Source organism: Lactuca sativa, chromosome 5 (genome assembly GCF_002870075.4).
Source record: "Lactuca sativa cultivar Salinas chromosome 5, Lsat_Salinas_v11, whole genome shotgun sequence".
Taxonomy (NCBI): Eukaryota; Viridiplantae; Streptophyta; class Magnoliopsida; order Asterales; family Asteraceae; genus Lactuca; species Lactuca sativa.
The window spans coordinates 181,773,675-181,797,701 of record NC_056627.2 but is presented as its reverse complement, the minus strand read 5'-3'; the positions used below and the strand labels follow the sequence as shown (position 1 = coordinate 181,797,701).

At 37.5% G+C, this 24,027-nt stretch overlaps 1 long non-coding RNA gene and 1 pseudogene across 1 annotated transcript; one reads left to right on the top strand and one right to left on the bottom strand.

Annotated features, from left to right (window-relative positions):
- Positions 1-20,593: 20,593 nt before the first annotated feature.
- On the bottom strand, positions 20,594-21,194 carry LOC111897590 (vacuolar protein sorting-associated protein 60.2-like; annotated as a pseudogene).
- Positions 21,195-21,253: 59 nt separating this feature from the next.
- On the top strand, positions 21,254-22,124 carry LOC111897589 (uncharacterized). Its single transcript, XR_002852325.3, has 4 exons — positions 21,254-21,278; positions 21,382-21,452; positions 21,542-21,632; positions 22,090-22,124. It is a non-coding gene; the product is annotated as an uncharacterized LOC111897589 (long non-coding RNA).
- Positions 22,125-24,027: the final 1,903 nt, after the last annotated feature.

Here is a 24,027-nt window from a genome sequence, read left to right as displayed (position 1 = left end):
ATGGGTCCGGAGATCATCCGAGAGATGACCGAGAAGATCGTACCGATATGTGAATGACTAAAAGCCGCTAGAGATCGACAGAAAAGCTACGCAGACAAACGGAGAAAACCCTTGGAATTCTAGGTGGGAGATCGAGTCCTTTTGAAAGTCTCACCCTGGAAAGGCACGATACGCTTTGGAAAGTGTGGAAAGCTGAAACCAAGATACATAGGGCCTTTCGACATTCTCGACAGAATCGGCCCCGTAGCTTACAAACTCAACCTACCCCGCGAAATCAGTAACATACATCCTAGCTTCCATGTCTCAAACCTGAAAAAGTGCTTATTCGACGAGACTCTCGTAATCCCACTCGACGAGATCGAAGTCAACGAGAGCCTCAACTTCGTGGAAGAGCCTGCGGAGATCATGGACTGGGAGGTTAAACGAACGAGACTAAGCCGCATCCCAATTGTGAAGGTTCGATGGAACGCCAAACGAGGGCCGGAGTTCACTTAGGAGCACGAGGATCAAATGAAGCTTAAATATCCCCATCTTTTTGCTTAGTTATCTTGTAATAACATGTTTTTTTGAACTCTAATTTCGGAACGAAATTCTCTCTAACGGGGGGATGATGTGACAACCTGAAATTTATTCCGTCACCGTAACCCGTTTTCCGTTAATAAAACTCGTTCTTATCACACTTTTCCATTAACATTGGGATCCGAAAAATTACAATTTGGACTTTTATTATGACTCCATAAGATCGGAATAAATTAGGAACACGGAAACACCCTCAATATTTTTTAAAAAGTTTTTAGTTACAAAAACATTAAATTACGACAATTTAATCGGGTACGACCATAAGCCTCGTTTAATGTCGATATCGGGTAGATTTCCACCTGGCCACAAACCCAACCCCTATATAAGGGTTGAGTGGGCACTAAATGAAACTTTTACCACTCTAGTCACTCTCTCTCTCTCTCTCTACTCTCTCTCTCTCTCTCTTCAAGGCTCGATTTCTTCCAAAATCTGTAAGTTTTAGCTTCCAAACTGTAAGTACTCTTGCCATAGATTGTTCTACAACTCAATACATGTCATTATAGCTTGAAAATCATCCAAGAAGGCCAAGAGTAAGGAGTTTACGGCCCAAGAATACTCTAGGGCTTTAAACCCCTAAAAGTGTGCCAAAATGCCCCCAAATCTCTTCCTCAGGCTTAGAGGCTAACTTAGAACATACCCTAGAAGTGTTTTAGACATTTAATTGTATGTTTAGAGGCATAAAATAGGGTTTACAGCCCAAGAACACCCTTAGGCCGTAAACTCCCTTAAACTATGCAAATTGAGCCTTTAACCCCCTATTTAGCCTTGGACCTTCACATAGAAACTTGTAAGAGTAAGCTAAGGACCTCAAAAACGAAGTATAAGGGGGTGTCCAAGAGTTCACGGCCGTAAACCATGGGGTTCACGACCGTAAACTCCCAAGGAGTGGTCCTAGGACTGCAAACTCCAAGGGAGTGTCCCTTTTGAACCCTAAACACACCTCAAGCCTTGGAATTTGCCTTGGAACCCTTTCCTAGAGACACAAGAGATTTGAAAACATACAAATACACTCCTCCCATGAGTTTATGGCCGAAAACTCATGGGGGAGGTGGTCCCTCAACCGTAAACTCACCTAAGGTGAGTATGTGAGGAGTAAACTCCATAGTGAGGCCTAAAACTCCTTCCTTGCAACCCAATAGCCTTCTAGCACTTGACCAAGGGGTTTTTCCTCGCATTAGGATGTCTATATGTGTTTAATAGTGTCTTAATCACTAATTACTTGTAAACACATGTCTTCATATGTTACTAGGGTCATAGAGTGTGTACAAGTCTTTACTTGACACCAAACGCTCATCCGACACTTCCACCCGATCTACTCGCTATAGGTGAGTTCATACCCCTTAATTAACCTTTTCAAATGTTGTTACATGGTTTAAGGGGGGGGATACAAATTAAATGCAACCAATTTTAGTATCAAATCATATGTGATTCATAACTTACAACCAAAAAGGGATTTTCTATACTTTTAACTATTTGTCAATAAAACTATTTTAAATAATTATCAAACACATTTTCTAGGTTAAATTGTTGTTAAACTATTTTCAAACTATGTTTAAATCTAATTTTCTTTTAAACTATATCTAAAAGTTTACTATGCTATAATACAAGAGAATACACTAATCCAAAACATGACACACTATCCCTCTATATGGCACTCTGATGCACAAATACCATGTAACCAGGGCTTCCCAGAAGGAAAGCAACACTACATGTATAGATCTATACAGGACGGACGCTATTACACCCCGGTTGTTAACTACAGTCCGAGCCGACTAGGCCTAGGGGTGGCACTACATCACTACACTACGTATGACTGGGAAGGTCATCGCGCTCTCTATTATCACTCAGTTTGGTTACATGAGGGATTACATCCATATCCAAATTAATACACTAAGACTTAAAGTCTAAGCTAACATCCCGAAGTAAATAAATACCTATTAGTAATTGAAGTTTGCAACACTACTACAGCCAGCCGGCATAACTTTTCCTCATCTACGTTACTTGAATGAGATTTATTACCTTATTTTTATAACTGAAAGTTTCAATGAAAATACTTTTACACACTCGAAGGATTTAACTTACAAATGCACAATTCTGGAAAATACAGGATTTTCTAGGGATTTCTACTACTCACAAACATTAATTTCAGCTTTTATATTACATGTTTTTAAACACTTTTATACAAGCAACGAAACTAAAATCTTATGAACTCACCAGTTTTATGCTGATACTCGTTTTCAAAATAACTTGTATCCTCAGGTCAAAGATAGACAGGTACTGGTGCAGCTTTTGAGAAGATGGAGCGTATACAAGACTCATCTTTTGTTTTTGTTTATACTTTTGGTGTCTATTAACTGTGGAGAACACATTGTATTTATAATCACTATATTAATGAAATGGTTGTTGTCGCTTGTTTTTACTATTATGCAATTGTTATGATACTATACATGACGTCCTCCACCCCATAACGTATACCGCCGTTCTCGGTTTTGGGGTGTGACATGGTCCACCCTCCGAGTCTAGCCATATCCGCCGAGTCTACAGTGCGATTGGTCCGCCCGCACCAGGCCTTCAATCCACCTGGTCCACTCTCTGAGTCTACAGTATGACTGGTCCGCCCGCACCGGGGCTTCAGTCGGCCTGGTCCACTCTCTGAGCCTCGGCACGTCTGGTCTGCCCTCTTTGGGCCTACAGCCTATCCGGACCGGTCGCTGGGCCTTCGGGATAACCGGTCCGCCCTAGGTATGTTGGCCTACAACACAAAGTAGGACCTGCCTCAACCCAACCCCAGTCCAACAACCATGTGCACATATACATTAAATCATATAACAATTCACATCCAATCAAACCGATCTAGCAGATCGCAAAACATAATATCATTCTAACCAGGATACCAACCTAACCGGTCACTAACATATCATCATCCTATATACCAGGATATCGACCTTAACCAGGTCCCTAACATATACCATCCTAACTACCAGGATGTAAACAATAACATAACAACGATACCCGAATTACAATCTGATAAAGGGTCGGCCTTGGTGCCGTAGACCCTGTCGATATAGTGAGGATAACTCACCTCGCAACTGCTTACTGTAAAGATAAGATCACGCTGATCCAACTTATGACACGAAATCCTCCACTGATCAATACCAAAAGATTGAACTCAATAAATACTAATAATTACCAAAATACCCCTGGAAGTCAACTAGTCAACTCTTGGTCAGAGTCAAAATCCTCCATCAAAGTCAACCCTCCTGGCTAACTCTACTCGCCGAGTCAACTTGCTGACTCGTCGAGTCCCCATGCTCTAAAACTCCCATAACATGACTCAACTTGCCGAGTAGCCCCAAGACTCGCCGAGTCCCACAACACTGAGTCTAACCGTACTCAACCCACTGAGTCATCCCTTGACTCATCGATTTACGGCTTAACCAGGAAAGGTTAGGAGCTCACGACCAGACTCGCCGAGTCCAAGAATAGACTCACGGAGTCCAAGGCTATCTTTAACCAACTCGTCGAGTTGTACTTCCAACTCCTTGAGTTGCTGCCTATCTTCATGTAACTCGCCGAGTGCACCCATGTGACTCGCCGAGTACCACTAGCTCCAAACCCATACAGAGGCTTTCCAAGCCATGTAGGGTCTCCAATCCATAGATCTACTCTTATACAAGGCATCCATCATGTAAAGTGGCAATCTTTACGTGAATCCAAGGAGATCCAAGCATAATACACTCTAGGGCTAGGGTTTGGGACTAAAAGGCTTCATCAACAACTCTTGAACAGGGACTTTATGCTCTTTTGGATCATCACTACTCTAGATCTATGGTAGCAACCTCAGATCTAACCTCCAAACTCAAGATAGCACTAGATATACTCCCAAAAATCCTATAATTGATAGATCTAGATGAATTACAGCCCAAGCAACGAATCATTACCTCAAGAGGAGAATCCAACAGAAGAATAAGCCTAAACCTTGCAAAGCCCCTTGCTCCAAGCCTCTCAATCTTCAAAGATCTCTTCAACAAACACTCCTTCAAGGTCCAAATGCTCTCTAATCCTCTCACAAACGAATATTAGGGTTTCTGAACTTCAAGGGAGAGTAAAGAGGCTGAGGAGAGGGTATTATGTTCTTTATATAGGGCTCAACCCCTGGGATTAGGGTTTTCTCCACACAGCACCAACTCGCCGAGTCCAGCCACCGACTCGCCGAGTTGGCCACTTAACATATGACCAGAATCGTGACCCTACTCACCGAGTCTACCCATGGACTCGCCGAGTTGACCATTCACCTTTTCACTTTGAACCCTGAACTTGCGCTCCAGAACTCGGGATGTTACAGATATTTTCCAATAAACTATTGTATAAGTGCTTGTTTAGTAACTAAATTTTGTTTAAGATTTAAAAGGTCGTGCAACCTATTTTTTGATCAATTTGGTCCTTATGACAAGTGATAATAGATTTACTCATGTTTTATTTTTTTCTTTCTAATTTATGTCATTGATTTTTTTAGCAAATATTATTTCATAATGATGTTTGAGCATAAATATCTTTCAGTCTCACACTTGTGCAAGTTTCATTATGAAATGATATTAGAAGTGGTGAACATCTAGCAAAATTTCACTGTCCGAATAACACAAGAAGAAGTGCCATTCATCGACATCTAATTCCCTAAAAGCTCAAAGCTACACTTGATGTATCAGGTAAGTAATCAGTTATCCCTTTGTCACAGACATCATGTTCAACATGAGATATAGATCATAGTTAATCTCATTTAATTTTCAATTTATGGTAAGGCTTTTGATGTCTTACTCTCAATAAATACAAAGAACAGATCATATCTTGACTATATACGCCTCTTTCATGGTTCACATCATACCTAATAATAGCCTTTATAACTTCCTGATTAGAAAAAAAACATTTGACTACAATAAAGCATAACATTCCCCACACTTAGGTCCTAAATATGTATCTCAAGTATTATGGATATAAATAAGTTACATTTACCAAGTCTCATTCATTGCGACGATCCATGAAATGATCATTAATAGGTCAATCCAGTACTTGTTCTCTAGCAACCACCTATGAACTTGGTTACAACATTTTTTCAACCAATCCAATTCATATTAGTCATACATCATTATTTTTCCTAAAATAATAACCGGGTATGGATTTTAGAGCGAATAACACTAGTACAAAAATGAGATATGGTCACACCAAAAAACTTTGATGATATGCATATAGTCACACTTGCGTTTTCATCATGAGTGTGATGAAAGTTCAAGTGACCATAGGGTACATATGGTTACATTAGCGACTTAGTTGCCGTATCCATTTAAATAACAATAACAAAAACCATAAAATCTGTAACCATATGTTTTTTAAAGTCTAGTGAATGTATATTGTGTGTGACTATTGTCCGTCCTTTGGCCACATGAATAAATAATTTATGTGGCATTTGCATTGATTTAGTCACACATGGATTGTTTCTTTTGGGAATTGGTCACTTTAATTAAGCAAAATGTGGCCAAAACTATTAATAAGTGTGCCCGTATGCTTTTTAGAGTCAAGCAAATATGTATTTTTTGTGACTATTGTCTGTCCTTTGGCCACATAAGCATATAGTATATGTGGTATTTGTGATGATTTAGTCACAACGAGTGTTTTTTAGGGGATTTCATCACATAAAATTAGGCAAAAAATGGACGAAACTGTTAATAAGTATGAACACGTGCTTTTTAAAGTCAAGTAAATATGTATTTTGTGTGACTATCATTCATCCAATGGTGACATGAATTTTATATTTGTGTGATGTTTTGTAATATTTAGTCACACAAAGATTGTTTTCTCGGCAATTTTGTCACATATAATTAAGCAAAAAGTGGCCAAAAGTGTCAATAAGTGTGACCAAATGCTTTTTAAAGTGAGGTAAATGTGTATTTTGTGTGACTATTGTTCATCCAATGACCACATGAATTTTATGTTTGTGTGACATTTTGTAAAATTTAGTCACACATCAGTTTTTTGGGGGAGATTTTGTCACATAAAATTAAGCAAAAAGTAGCCAAAAGTCTTAATATGTGTGCATGTATGCTTTTTAAAATCAATTAAATGTGTATTTTTTTGTGACTATTATTCATCCAATGGCCACAAGAATTTTATGTTTGTGTGGCATTTTGTAATATTTAGTCATACAATGAATTAAACAAAAAGTAGCCAAAAGTGTGAATAAGTGTGACCATATTATGTGAGTACACATTTTAGTCACATTTAACAAATCAATAGTTTATGTTATATATATATATATATATATATATATATATATATATATATATATATATATATATATATATATTAGGGCTGTGCAAAAAACCACACAAACCGCAGAAACCGCCCGCACCGCACCAAACCGCACCGCATAATGCAGTTTAGAAATTCATGGTGCGGTTTGTGGTTCATCATTTTATCAAACCGCACTATGCGGTGTGATTTGCGATTTGTATTTATAAAATTGTGGTTCAAACCGCACCGCACCGCACGTTATATATATACTTTTTTTTTACTTTGTTATAACTTCAAATCATGATTTAGAAATGATGTATATAAATATATTTTTTACAATAACCAAATATCTATAACCTAACATTAAATCACAATTAGATGAAGATCCCATGGTTTACAAGAATATAACAACTATAACGGCAATATAAAGTAATAACAATGATACTTACAAAACTATAGTAGCATGAGTCACAATTTATTAAAAACGATTTAACTCGAAAATTGTATTTGTTTTCATAAAATGAAAGCAATCAATTTTTTTAACCCGGTCATGTTTTTGGTTTTTTGATAGATTTAATGTTGAACAAATCATCAAACCGCACAAACCACAACTAAACCGCATAAACCACCTGCATCAAACCGCACCGCATCACGCAGTTTTGAACATCTGTGCTGCGGTTTGCGATTTCTAAAATATTCAAACCACATATGCGGTGCCGTTTGTGGTTATGACCCGAAACCGCACCAAACCGCACCGTGCACACCCTAATATATATATATATATATATATATATATATATATATATATATATATATATATATATATAGGGTTAGGTTATTTTCTTTTTAGTAACTATTGTGTGCCAGAATGCACAGATCTGGACCATTGGATGGAATATAATCAAAGGTCATGATCTGAGGGTCTATGATAGTACAATAGGGCAATATGTACTATATAATCACACAAAATTCAGTATAAGGGCATTTTAGTCAATTTAGACGAATTTAAAAAAGGAAAAGTTGAGATTTATGGGATGATTAATGATTTTGATTTAAAAAATCTGATTTTTTTTCAAATTAATTCAATTTGAAACGTAATTTGTAAGAACAAACCGATTTCTAGATGTCTTGTGTATTTTTAACCTCTAAGCCACTTCAAAATATGCTAGCATTCTATGAGATTGACATTTTGTGAGATTGGCATTCTGTCAGAATTGTATTGCATGAGAATGATTCTATACAAGGAGCTACAAAAAGGAGATAAACTTGAGGATGGTAAGTGATCCTTAGGTAAAACTTGAAACATCTGAAAAACATAAGAAACAAAAATCATGTTAAAACTTCAGCCAATTGCAATACAACCCTTGCAAAACCATTCTTATGTGATTCTACCATAATCATTCTTATGTGATTATACCAGAAACACAATTCTGGCAGAATAATTCTTATGTGATTCTCCAAGATTATTATACTCTCTACGTATTATTCAAATAGAAGAATACATTAGATACATAATATTCTTGAAGAATGAAATAACTATTCTTAAATAATGAAACAATTGAAGATAAGAATAAACACCCAACGATGAGAACAGAAAGTCATTCTCACAGAATTAGCTTAATTAGCTTAAACTGAAAACTAATTCATCAATTGATCAACAATTGGTCCATCTTTTGCTGCAATTAGAAGCTTGATTAGTGATATTTTAATTAAAGCAATACAACATACAATCGAATTAGTAGAATAATAGTGTATCTTTTATCATCTGTAGCAATTGAAGCTTGATTAGAATATATAGAATATTCAACATAGAACATAAAACATAAGTAAAAGTAGTTACAATAACTAGTATACAACATATATTAGAATAAGTATAATAATTTGAAGTGAACATTTTATCAAACCAACATACATAGAATAAATAAACATAAACCACAATGCTTAAAATATTTAAGGTATACATAACTTATAGTATCTAAAATAAATCAAAAGAAATCATTATCACATAAGAATATGTAGAATGTTTAAGGAAGAATGATGCAATGTTGGCATTATGTCGAACACCTGGTGGGTGGAAGTTACACTTTCACATTACACATAGCAAATTAACATGTCAAGATCGACATCAGATTCAACAACAAGGTAAACATCATGTGCAATTTCAGATAGCAATTAGATTCAAGGTGCAAAATCAAAAATCAATTTCAAAACCAATCAATCGACACATACTCAATCAGAATCATAAATCAATTTTGAATCAAAGTGAACAAGTCTCGATTCTTCAAAGATGAAACTTCCAACGAATCAGAAATTAAGGTAGAAGAAATCGATTAAGTTGAATAAGAAATAGAAGAAATATAACTAACCTTTGGGCGTCTTGAGAAATATAAGTGGTTTGAATTCGTTGCTACTGGTGGTGGTATTTTGATTATCATTCACTCCCTCAGTCTTGTAAAATTTGTTGGTTGTAGCAAGGTTATGGTCGACATGTGCATCAAAACTCAACTGATGCGGCCGAAGATCAATGGAAAGGGGAGGATATGATTTTGTTGTTGTCGATGGAAGAGGCAATAGGAAGGAGGCAGAAGTAGAATACGTATGATATGAGAGGCTGGGGTTTAATAGTTGGTTAAAGAGATTTTTATGGTAATTTCCATGAATTAAGGGATTTTATTTTAATTATCATGCTAAAGTTACAAAATTACCCTTATAACATTTTTTAATTATTTAATTATTCCTAAATTCTTATTGGTGCATTCATGCACACAATAGTTGCTAAAAACATTTGAACCTAGCTATCTCTCTCTCTCTCTCTCTCCCTATATATATATATATATATATATATATATATATATATAACAAAAGAAAAGAAAAAAAATACAAAACAAACGCAAACACAACAAAATTGGAATGTACATAATTGAACCAAAACTAAAATTAGAATGTCGTACATAATAAAATCCTAAACTAACATATGAAAATAATCTATACATTTAACAACCACAATTTTAAAGAGTTTTGACTCTTCAAGTTGGTCCTCACTTTCTTTTGCACATTTTCATGAGAAACAAAAATGCCTTTGCGCTTATTTTGTTATTTAGGTGTAGTTTTGTTCTCACCAACATTTTAATGGAAGTTGGTAATGACCTATAGTAAATAAAAGCCACATGTATCAAACATTAAATTAAATATGAAGAATTATATATATGTAGGTTGATAAAACACATGTATGTACCTTTTCATCAAAAATCAATTGATTCTTTAGCCATGAAAAAAAACCACCTACTGCATCCTTAACTGTTTTCAAAACATTCTTTCTTATGTCAGTTATGCATGCTGCATCCACTAACGATTTTTAAATTACACTTTGTATAAATCATTTGGGAGTTGTTTCTTATGAAGCATTTTTTTCCATCTGACTCATATACGGTACCCAGAGCAATAATACTTGATCTATTTAAGTTGCATAGTCTACATTTTAATTCCTAAAAAAATAATGATTGTTGGCATATATGCATCTGAATATGCCTTTCATACCAGCCATTTCCCCGAGGGGGACAAGGTCTGAATTGCTTCCTGTCTCCTGAATTGCAGGGCATGTGATTGGTAGGAGGAGGTTAGGCATGCAATTGGAGAGAATGCCGCTAATGATGCGATGACCTAGAGTGATTTCTTGACCAGGCTCAAGGCCGAGTTTGCACTAGTGATTGAGGTGCAGCAGCTAACACGAGAGTTCCAGGACCTCCAGCAGACTACTGAGACGGTGACTAAGATCACCTCTGTGTTTAGGGAGAGGGCCCTTCTCATTCTGTAGTATGTGGCGGACGAGGAGATGAAAAAGGCCCGGTACCACAAGATGTTGAGGAGTAATATTTGGCAGTTTGTTAGCCGATCCAGTTGCAAAATGTTGGAGGATATGATAGACAAGGCTCAGGAGAGGGAGACTGATTTAGAGATGGAGAGGAAGAGGTGGTTTGCAAAATATGTCCCTAAGGAGGTTTAATAAAAATTTAGGGATAGCGTGTGTACGCTGAACATACACTTGTGTACGTTGGGCGTACGTGGTCAAGGGACAAACCCTAATTTTAGGGTATGGAACCTATTTAAACCACCTTGATCCCCCACGGTTTTATCATTCTCCAGCCTTCACTGCCCTTTCTAGCCTCATTCTGAAACCATAACTCATCTAGAGGGACTTTCTACTTTGTGTGTGTGTTTTAATGGGTGTTTGGTGAACCTTGGAGAAGAATAAGCTCGGAGAAGCATCCTTGATCAAATTAGAGCTTGTTTTGATCTAGTCTAGGGCCTTGTTTTGAGCATATTATGGTCCCTTGAGTCATGCTTGTGAGGATGAGCCACTCCTGGAGCTTAGAATGTTAGATATTAGCACTTCTGATGTTCTTAGTGCATAAAAATGTCATTTTGATGGGTTTTAGTGAGCCATGCAAGAGTTGGTGTTCATATTATGGACTTAGATGGATAAAAATGGGTATTGGGTCCCATTAAGACCTACAAAGGAGTAAAGTTGCCAACTTTACATGTTAACACCTTAAAATGAAGTAGAACCATTGGTTGGACGTTAAGGGATTAATAGATTAAGTCAAAATTAAAGGATGGCTCACTGCCAGTACGTCGGGCGTACTACTTAATACGTTGCATGTACTGGGTCAGCGGCCTGTTTTCGGGTCAGCACATGTAGGCAGGGCGTATGGGCCGAGTACGTCGGGTGTACACCGTGCAGGGGGACATTATGATTTTAGGCCACTTATGGACTTTAGGGTTTTAGGCTCTTGTTGGACCACAAGTCTTTTGAGTTGGGCTATTGTTAGGTCTTGGGCCTTTATATGTTTAGGCCTTGAGTGTCTTTTGGATTTGGGCCATTATTGGGCTTTGAGTGCCATTGAGTTGGGCCACGATTATTTGCGCCATTTGAGGGAAGGGTAAAATGGTATTTTATCCTAGGAATCGGGGTTAGTGAATCAAAGTCCCGATTATGGTTTATGACCTAACTATTAATTAGGTATTGATTGATTAATTAGTGTGGGGATTTTCCGGATCATCATTCTGAGCATCTATTTGATTATCAGTATTTGGTAGGTCAAAGCACCAATGCCAACCCATGGATTATTGTTATTTGTATGCTAGCTGTCTGTTTGACCCTTGCATGTGTTGTATGTATTGTATGTATGCTAGGTAGATCTCGATGCCAGGCCGGGCCTTATGAGTGTGTTGGGCGAGGCCCATTACCTGTTATTGACAGATCTGTATCAAGCGGGGCTCGATGTCGGGTAGGGCCCGATGGATGGCAGAAAAGGCACATTATATGTATGGTGTGGGGTATTTTAGGGAACTCACTAAGCTTTGTGCTTACGGTTTTCAGTTTATGTTTCAGGTACTTCCAGTTTGAAAGGGAAGGGCTCGAGATGATCGCATTGCACACACCATGATTTTCCGCCTTATCAATTTTGATGTATCTTTGGATAATTATTGATATACTCTGATGTCTTTATAGTTTTGATAAACATGTTGAGTTGATGGTCTATTTAAAATAAAAAAAATTGGGTTCTAAGTTTTGGGACGTTACAAGTTGGTATCGGAGCCATGGTTTGAGGGATTCGGGCATACTCTCGGGTGCGTCTGAAATCAAACTGAGGATCTGGCATATTTTTCATAAAAAGAAATGTTTTAATTAAAGGGTTTTCTAATATAAGAAATGGGTGTGGTGTATGCAATCTGTCACACCCCAAAACCGGAACGGCGGAAACGTTCAAGGGAGGAGGACTTCACATTCAGTATCAAAACAATGCATAGTAGTAAACAAGCAACAACATCATCCATTGCATTAATAGTATAATTTCATACAAGTGTGTTCTGTAAAGTTATAAGACACCAAAGATGTAAATCAAAATATGAGATGAGTCTTGAAAGTGCTCCATCTTCTCAAAAGCCTGGCATCGGTACCTGTCTACTGATGACATGAGAATACAAGTTATTTCGAAAGAGTTTATCAGCTTTAAAGCTGGTGAGTTCATAAGTATTTTAGTGTCATTGTTTATATGAAAGTGTTTGTATGTACTTGATGTATAAGTTTGTAAATGTTTGTAAACATTTGAGCTCTCCTAGAAAACCCTATGTTTTCTACTAAAGTAGCCTCCTACCAAGGCATCAAATGTTTGTATGTATATCTCTTGTAAGAGTATGTATTTTCCCAATTCTGACCATCAATAACCAAAAATATAGTTTTTACATTACTGTTCATTGTGAGAAGATCACAAGTGAATGCAATGGGGAAATAAAATAGTATTGTAGTTTTGTATTAGGTAACTACTGCTATACTAACTACCTTAATCCAATTGTTAATTAAAGTACCATGTGATATGCCTGTACCATGCTACTGACTAAAAACATGATGATGAAAGATGTCGGAAGAAATGACATTTGAGACCCGTAGACTTGCAAGTCCCACTGTAGCGAGCAGTAAGGTGTAGGATAGTCAATCTAGTATAGATCTATACACAAACTCAACGCTCCCCACTAAAGGAGATTCTGGATAAAAACGAGCCATGATAGGTGATGCCATGCCCAGTTACGTGGCTCACATAACTGTTGTAATGTTCTTGTATATGTATTTTATGTACTAGCTATATTGTATGTTCTCCCTCTTTCTAGTATGTATGTATGTTCTCTCTGTATGTTATTGTTTGTTTCTAATCATAGTATGCTCTGTTTGTTTCTCATCGTAGTATGTATTGACTCATGTATGAACTGACTCATTGTATGTTTCACTGTTCTAGTAATAGAATTAGTAACTTCCTAAACTATACCTATTATAGTTTACTAGTAATGTTGGTTGTATGAATGAACATGTTTGTATACCTTTGCTACCTAAATGTATTGCACTGAATGAAGGAACTTTTATATCTAGACACACATACATAGTATATAAACTAAGATTCAAACGACCTTCGGACAAATACCCGATACCCTAAGTCCACAACCAAACAAGGAACTGGAAGCAAGGCGAGCTATCAGTCCTAAGTCCTTTCAATCCTACTTATATAACTATATCTATATAGATATGCATTTGACAAAGTATAAGTTTAAAAGAGTTTGGATAAAAAGTATTTAACATGTAAAAGCATTTGATAAGCATTGAAGTAGTTTTGTTTGATATAACAGCTATTGAATAGTAAATCCATTGTTTGATAGGTATTAATCACACGTGATTGATATAATAACTATAATGTTTCAACTTCTATTCCCCCCCCCCCCCCCCATAAAAGCATTTAAAATCATTTAAAAGATAGACTAGGGATATGAAACTCACCTTTCTTTAGGGTTTTCAGTTTAAGGGGATGCACTAACTGAAAACCCCTTTTGTTATTGGAAAAATGACGATTTAAAGGCTCTAAAACAAGTATCCTTACTAGATAACAAGTATAAGAGATAGATGCTTACAATATGGAAGCAAAGAAAGGTGTTTTCGGCCGAAAACACTAGTGTGTGTTCTTGAAGAACACATGAAAATCTAAGAAAATGGAATGATTTCACGGATGAAATCATGTAAGATCACTAGATAATGGAAGATATCAACTAAACAAGGAAGGAAACACTTACAATCTTGAAGATCTTGAAAAAATATTTGGATGATACTTGAGAGAGAATTGTTCTTGACTTGGAAAATGGAAAAAGAATGGTAAAAATGACTAAGGGTCATTTATATACCCTTTAGGGTTTTCAGTCCAAACAATATTTGGGCCGAAAACTCCTAACTCTTGGAGTTTTGTGACTTATATGTTGTATAATTAATCCTAACGTATACTTCTTTTCGTTTGTTCTCTTGAAAAATTAATATTAATACACCCAAACGGACTTTAAACCGAGCTAAAAGTTAGCCGAAAAGAATTTGACTTTTTAATTGAAGTGTTTAACTGTAGAGTTCGTACAAATGAAAATTCCGGGTTGTCACATCATCCCCCGTTAGAAGGAATTTCGTCCCGAAATTAAAGTTTAAGCAAATAATTAGTTACAAATAAATAAGTAAGAAGATGAGGATATTTTAGTTTCATCTGATCCTCTCTCTCCCAAGTGAATTCAGGTCCTCGCTTGGCGCTCCAGCGAACCTTCACTATCGGGATGCGGCTTTGTTTCGTTTACTTGACCTCTCGGTCCATGATCTCTACTGGTTCTTCCACAAAGTTGAGGCTCTCATTGATCTCGATCTCTTCAAGGGGGATTACAAGAGTGTCGTCGGACACACACTTTTTCAAGTTTGAGACGTGGAAAGTAGAATGTACGTTACTGAGTTCACGAGGTAAGTTAAGTTTGTAAGCTACCGGGACGATTCTAGCAAGAATCTCGAAAGGCCATATGTATCTTGGATTTAGCTTTCCAAGATTTTCGAAGCGTATCAAGCCTTTCCAGGGTGAGACCTTCAATAGAACACGGTCGCCCACCTGGAATTCCAACGGTTTCCTTCGTTTATCTGTGTAGCTTTTCTGTCGGTCTCTAGAGGCCTTGAATCATTCACGAATCTGAACAATCTTCTCTGTCGTTTCCCGTATGATCTCCAAACCCATGAGAGTGCTGTAAGGAACTCGTCCTTTAGATAACTGGGTATCACCCACCTCCGTCCAGCACAGAGGGGATGTGCACTTTCGGCCATAGAGGGCCTCGAATGGAGCAGCCTTTATACGCGTGTGATAACTGTTGATGTAGGAATATTCAACAAGGGGTAAATGAGTATCCCATGCTTTCCCAAAGTCGATCACACAGGCTCGCAACATATCTTCCAAGGTTTGGATAGTCCTCTCACTTTGCCCGTCGGTCAGTGGATGATAGGTTGTAATCATGTCCAACCTACTTCCTAGGGAACTTTGTAGCAACTGCCAGAACCTCGAAGTGAATCTACTATCTCTGTTTGAGATAATGGATATGGGAACACCGTGTAGTCGTACAATCTCCCGTATGTAGGTTCTTGTAAGCTTCTCCATCTTGTCTGTTTCTTTGATAGCTAGGAAGTGTGCGGACTTGGTCAATCTGTAGACCATGAACCATATGGTATCAAGTCTACCCTTTGTCTTGGGCAACTTGGTTATGAAGTCCATAGTGATCCACTCCCACTTCTATTATGATATCTATGGTTGTTGTAGAAGACTTGAGGGATTCTAGTATTCGACCTTTACCTTGGCGCAAGTAAGGCATTTGTTTATGAAGGTAGCAATCTCTGCTTTCATGTTAGGCCAACAGTATAGCTTTTTAAGATCCAGATACATCTTATCTGAACCTGGGTGGACGGAATAACGAGTGTTTTGCGCCTTGGTCATGACCAAGTCTCTGAAACCACCATGTTTCGGTGTCCAGATCTGATCCGTGAAATATAAGGCTCTGCCACCTTTGATTTCCAAGTTCTTATCCATCCCTATCAGGGATTCACTCGCCACATTTTCAGGTTTCAAAGCGTCGAGCTGAGACTCCTTAATTTGCGTGGATAAGTGTGAATGGATAGTCATAGTCAATGATTTGACTCTACGACTAGAGTATTCTTTCCGAGTTAGGGCGTCAGCTACTACGTTGGATTTACCTGGATGATAATGAATTTCACATTCGCAATCACTGAGTAGCTCGACCCACCGTCGTTGTATCATGTTGAGCTCCTTCTGGTCGAATATATGCTGTAGGCTTTTGTGGTCTGTAAAGATAGTGCTTTTTGTACCATACAGGTAGTGTCTCCGGATCTTCAGAGCAAACACAACTGCTCCTAGCTCAAGATTGTGAGTGGTGTAATTGACCTCGTGTGTCTTCAGCTGTCTTGAGGCATAGGCGATGACCTTACCTCGCTGCATCAGAACACAGCCGAGCCCCAGATTTGACACATCCAATAGACAACGAAGTCTTCTATCCCTTCAGGGAGGGATAGTATTGGTGCGGTGCACAAGGCTCACTTGAGCATTTGGAATGCTCTCTCCTGCTTCTCCTCCCAGTCAAAGGTCTTGCCCTTCTGGGTCAGTGTTGTAAGAGGTTTCACAATTCACGAGAAGTTATGAATGAAACTGCGATAGTAGCCAGCGAGGCCTAGAAATTGACGAATTTTCGTAAGCGTCTTCGGTGCTGACCAGCTGTCAATGGCTTTGATTTTGGAAGGGTCCACGTGTATTCCCTCTTCGGTAAGCACGTGCCCTAGGAATTTGACTCTTCGGATCCAAAATTCGCATTTCGAGAACTTCGCATAGAGTTTCTCTGAACGTAGCGTTTCTAAGACTTGTCGCAGATGTTGACTATGCTCCTCCTTGCTACGAGAGTAGATAAGTATGTCATCGATGAAGACGATGATGAATTGATCCAAGTAAGGACAACACACCCTATTCATTAAATCCATGAATACTGCGGGCGCCTTTGTTAATCTGAACGGCATCACTACTAATTCGTAGTGCCCAAAACGAGTTCGGAAGGCTATCTTCGGAACATCCTCCCTGTAATCGATGCACATACGAAATGATCCATCTTTATTCTTGACGAACAAGACTGGAGCTCCCCAGGGTGAGAAGCTTGGTCTTATAAAGACCTTGCTGAGCAGTTCATTAAGTTGACCGGAGAATGTTTGCATCTCTGCAGGTGCTAGACGATAAAGCGATTTGGCTACTGGGGTAGCCCCTGGAACTAAGTCGATTCTGAACTTGACTTGACGTTACAGAGGTAATCCTAGGAGTTCTTCAGGAAATATATCGAGAAAATCACATATTACTGGAATGTTCTGAATGTCTTTCGTTTCTTGGCTCAGATTAACAACATGAGCAAGGAATGCGTGACATTCCTTTCGAAAGAATTTATGGGCTTGAATGCTTGAGATGATACGAAGGTTAGTGTTGGGTTTGTCACCATAGATTTCTAGTGTTTCACCCGACGGCAGATTTAGGCAAACAACCATTTCATAACACATGATGTCGGCACGATGAAGACTCAACCAATCCATGCCGATAATGACGTCGAAATTTTTAATTGAGACCGGCATGAGGTCGATCGAAAATCAATGACTATCTAGAGTTAGGTTACACCCTATGTATATACTGCTAGTGCTCTCTGTCTTCCCATTAGCCATTTCTACAGTGAATGGTTCTTTAAGTGCTCGCGATTTTTGCTTAAGTAAATGAGCAAATTTTTTGTTCACGAAACTCCTCTCCGCTCCACTATCAAACAATATGCATGCATCAGAGTTATCGAGGAGAAACGTACCAGTGACCACTGTGGGGCCGACAACCGCTTCCTCGTGGCCTATAGCCAGAACTCTTCCTACTCCACCGGTATTCCCTGCTTTAGGGCAGTTCCTCTTATAGTGACCCACCTCGCCACAACCGTAGCAAGCTTGGCCCACTCTTGCGCTGGGGACTTGGTTGATTGGGGAAATGAAAATGTGCGTCGTCTAACCCTGTCGTTTTATAAATTTTAATGAAACGCGCGTTGCATCTCTCATGGGGGGAAATGAAATCCAAAAAATTAAAAACCCCTCTTTGTTTCCACCGACTGAAAACCCTAGCTCGTCCATGTCGAAAACCCGCTTTCTTTCTTTCTTCTCTCTTGATTCTCAAACATCCACCGCTTCACTTCTCTACATCGTGCTCAAAGTAGCCGCTCAAGTACCCGATAGTGGTCCATGTGTCACATACATCGGCGAAGGCGGTTCCGACAATTTTGTCAAAATGGTCCACAACGGAATCGATTATGGTGACATGTAGCTGATTTCCAAAGCATACAACATGTTGAATCCATTGGGAAACTCTTAAACAAGGAACTACACAAAGTGTTCTCGGAATGGATTCTAGGGGGATCTTCAAAGCTTCTTGATTGAAATCATCGCAGACATCTTTGAAATCAAGGACGACAAGGGAGACGAATATCTAGTCGACAAAGTGTTGGATAAAACAGACATGGAAGAGACCGAAAAATGGACCGTCCAACAAGCGGCGGATCTATCAATCGTTGCCCCCACAATCACGGCGTCTCTGGATTCGTGATTCCTGAGCGGATTAACAGAAGAACGTGTTGAAGCTGCTAAGATCTTTAAATACGGTGGGTTCGGTGATATTTTGGACACTCAAAATGTGGCTAAACGATAAACCGGTTCTTTCACGCCGTCATAAAACATTCTATCGGGTTCGTAATTCCTTTCTAAATCTTGGGTTTTAATCTTTAAATCTCAATCTTCAATTCGGAATTACGAAATTGAAATTGTGCATATTCTTTTTATGCAGGGACATGACTACTTCGAAATTGACCTAGATATACATCGATTCAGCTACATCTCACGAAAAGCACTTGATGCATTCCAGGGACAACTGAAACATGGGATTCTTGGCATTGGTTTAACGATTCAGGTAAATTGGGTTTCTGGTTTTTGAATATGGAATTGTATTTTGTGTTGTGATTCATAAGTTGAATATATGTATTTGATTGGATTCTCAATTTTTAGGCACAACATCCTGAAGAACTACCCGAGCAAGTTTTATGTTGTGTTAGGCTTAACAAGATCGACTTTTCTGATCATGGTCAAATCCCAAGAATTTTAATACCAAATAGTGATTAATGCTACAGAAAAATGAGAATGGTTGTGGAGTATTTTGAATTGAGTAGGAAAGGTGCAGCCCCGATGGATATATTAGCAGAAATGCCAAAGTTCCCTAAACGTGAGGCATATTTAGTTTAGGGTTTTAATTGATCTATTGGTTTAATAGTTGACCACATCTTTGATAATTGATGTTGACTTTGATTATCTATTTGAATTCCTCATTGATTAAGAAAGCAGAAGACACTGAAGTTTATACGGCAGAGCTAAGCTGATACTGTAGAGCTAAGTCCTCATTAATACTCCACAACTTGGTATGGTTAAAATCCCCACCGTTGACCATAATTCTGTGAGTGTCTTGGAAAAGGACTATTATACCCTTTCTGCAGGTAGGAAGCTAATCATTTTCCATATCTTATGTTATGGTGCCCTGGATTCTGCAGAACTAAGGGCGAAAATAGACAATCGTGAAGAATTTGAAGTGGGACCAGATCCAGATGCAGTTCTTGCATTCACAGAACCTGTAAAAGACACACCTATAAAAAGACGAGGTCGCCCTCCTAAAACACCTTTACCCAAAGTTCAAGAACCTGTAAAAGATATTCCTATTCCTAGTATTTAAAACCAGAACCTCTACTCATTCCGCTAGGATCACGCATAACCTAGTAACACAAAACCAAAAAAGGTTATCTTTTTTATGATTTTCCCAAAATACCCTTTAATTAATTAACTAATTAATGATGTTAAATTCGAAAGCTAACCTTGCAGAAAGGGATATTACCACAGATGATGCTTAAGCATGCTGCTCGACTAGGTAAAACTTTTTTGAATCAATACTGTTAAAAATCATATACCCAATTCTTTTTTTTTCATTTCTGATGTTAGATGTATGAGAAACAGAAGAGTTCACAGTTTTAGCAGTTTGGGTATCTGAAATTCTTGAAGTTTGTTGCGATTTCAATCTAGATTCTTGTAATGAGGTCATCTGATTTATTCTTTCCTGTTTTTCTTCTCTTCTATCTGTTCTTGAAGTATTTAAATGCACTTCTTGTTTTTCATTTCTGATGTTAGATTGCATATGTGAAACATAAGAGTTCTCAATTTTAGCAATTTGGGTATCTGAAATTCTTGAAATTTGTTGTGATTTTACTCTAGATTCTTGTAATGAGGTCATCTGATTGATGGTTTCACTGGCACTGCATGTCCACTTGGAGATAAAGGCATATTAAGTTCTTAATTCAGATCGACTCATTATCAGGTTGAGTATATGAAGGTACCCCTTCACCTTCAGTTTCTTGACCCATGTCTGCCTCCAAAGCATCAAGTTCTAAAACATTTCCATGAAGTGAAGTTAACATTTAAAAAAAGAAAAATAATAATAATGAATTTGTGCTTACCACCCATGAGATCATCTTCATCAATATCATCTGGCACACTAAACTTCTACCAAGAGATTCTTGTATCTCACTGCTTTTATCCATCATGTCGATCATTTCATCTTGCAAATTCTAAACATAAAAACAAGATTAGATGGTCTGTAATTACAAAGTATCAAAAGAAAGAGATTCATAATATTTATACTAACATCAATGTCTTGTATCTTCACAGTTTTCATCAATCCTTTCAGCTCTTTGTTTGATCCCAATTGTAGCAAATGCTTGATAATTGTGACACATACTGTTTGCTGAGCATCTTTAATACCTTCTGAAGCGAATGCAACTTGATCCACGTTGAATGTTTGATTGTACAACCTGTCACGCTGTCCTTCATACCTGCTCAAGTATAACTTACTTTCATTATCAACTCTACCGTTGATCCAGAAATTCGAGGAGATTATCTTGCCTTCACTTCTCAGGTAGGTTTTTTAATTCATACCCATGTTCAAAATTCAAACATATGTGATCCTTTTTTATTAAACATTTAAAATGCTATAAAGTTTATATGTTATTGTGTTGAAGGACTCGCCTGGTGTACTTCATTTGAAAAAATTATCAGATGCTGGCCTCACACATAATTTGGAAGTCTGTAGGTAAGAAAAACTCTTCAATTACTTCTTTCTTATTATTCAGATTTTACAGTGTATGATTTTATGATTTGGATTGCAATGAAAAAGATTAGATATGGAGATGCTCAAATCTCTGCCACCAGATTCACCTGAGCAACAGGAGTACATCACAGCCATCCAAAATGAGGATGGATACAACTGGGGGTAATTCTAATTCATGCTCTTTAATTCTTGATTCTAAAATTTGATTTGTTCTAAAAATTAAAAATTTACTCTTTTTTTTCAATAAAAAGTTATAATCCTGTGTTATGGGGAGTCCCTAAAGGAAGCTATTCAACTAACCCTAATGGTTCATGTCGTATAATAGAGCCTTGCCTTATTGTTCATATTAACTTTTGTTTTCAATAAAAAATTAAATCAAACATGGTTCTGTAACTTTTGTTCATATTAACTTTCTTTTTAACTATGATTACAACATGGATGCACTATGTGGTCCTGATGGTGAACTTCCAGAGAAGTTAAGGAATTTAGAGCCACGCCTTATTGAGCACATTAGTAGTGAGCCTCGTCTTATTCAGAAGCCTTATGCTACAATTATTTTACAAGAGCAATGGCCATTTATGTAATTTTATCAGTGCCTAAATCTTGTATCAAAATGCAGATTGTACAATTGACAGCATCTGCAAAATTTGAGGAAGCTTTGGCATTGGTTAAGCTACTTGCACTAGAAGAATCAAACCTTCGAGCCTCAAAGTAGCAGTCAATTCATATCAGGTAATATTTATGGACCTGAGAAGTTTTTTGGATATGAGTGGTAAAGTTTACTTATCAAGAGCTTCATCTGGTATGTCAGATGACATGGACACTTCTTCACCTTCTCATACAGTGAAGAGGTTATATCAGATGCTGTTGGACACACCCATGAAAGAATCGATCCAAAAGATCAAACAAGGTAACAGTTTAACATTATTTAGAGTGAAGAGTATTAAAAATTTTGATATTTTTAATTTTCAGGGGAGAGTCAACATGCCCCTTGACTCAGGTGCTAGAGAGATGGCATCAATATTAGAGAGATGGGATCTTTGGGAATCTTCAAAAGGAAATGGTATGTTACTCTTTGATAATGTCAACATCATTCATCAATTATGTTGTGGGGTGATTAGACTGCATATAATGATGTTCAAACTTTTATAAAGATTCCTAAATCATATTTGAAGCTTCTTTTGTTTACTCTTCATGAAGGGGGTTCTAGAAGCAATTCGTATAAGCTGTATATGGTACCCTACCAACAAGGCTTTTGCTGATTTTGTTAAGCAATTTGGTCTTCTAGTTCCCGAAGTTTTAAGATCAAAGTAAGTCAAATTGATTAAATCCTAATGGATTTGTTTACATATCACTTGTTAAGCAATTTGATCTATATGTTTCTTGCAGTTCAATCGTCGCCATTGATCCAAGTCGACCTCGATCTAGATTAAGGTCACCGTGGGTTGTTAGTTTTATAGGAATGCATAACCCATGTTAGCAATGTATTATTTTTGTTTAACATTTGAATGATCATTTGTATGACATATTATAATTTATGTAATTTATTTTTTTTTTTTTTGTATGAGATTTTATTTTATATTATAAGACATTAAATGTGTCATGTAATTTCAAAATTAGTAAATTTATGTAAATCTATAAATAATTTTTTTTAAAAAAAAAAAATAAAAGTTACGATAGGCAACAATGTGTGTCATCTTCATTTATGACATGGCCTTTCTTGACAGCGGCTTTAATGATACGCATTGCGTGTCACAAAAGCGCGTCGTCTCTAGACGACGCGCAAAAGCGTGTCGTCTCTCGTTATGACAGGGCCTTCCTTGACGTGCATTTGCGCGTCGTCTGAGCATTTTACGACGCGCAATGAGCGTCGTAAAAGGCCATTTTTCTAGTAGTGAATATAGTTTTTACATTACTGTTCATTGTGAGAAGATCACAAGTGAATGCAATGGGGAAATAAAATAGTATTGTAGTTTTGTATTAGGTAACTACTGCTATACTAACTACCTTAAACCAATTGTTAATTAAAGTACCATGTGATATGCCTATACCATGCAACTGACTAAAAACACGACGATGAAAGATGTCGGAGGAAATAACATTTGGCACCTGTAGACTTGCAAGTCCCACTGTAGCAAGTAGTAAGGTGTAGGATAGTTAATCCAGTATAGATCTATACACAAACTCAACGCTCCCCACTAAAGGAGATTCTGGATACAAAACGAGCCATGACAGGTGATGCCATGCCGCATTATGTGGCTCACATAACTGTTGTAATGTTCTTGTATATGTATTGTATGTACTAGCTTTATTGTATGTTCTCCCTCTTTCTAGTATGTATGTATGTTCTCCCTATATGTTATTGCTTGTTTCTCATCATGGTATGCTCTGTTTGTTTCTCATCATAGTATGTATTGACTCATGTATGAACTGATTCATTGTATGTTTCACTGTTCTAGTAATAGTATTAGTAACTTCGTAAACTATACCTATTATAGCTTACTAGTAATGTTGTTTGTATGAATGAACATGATTGTATACCTTTTCTACCCAAAGG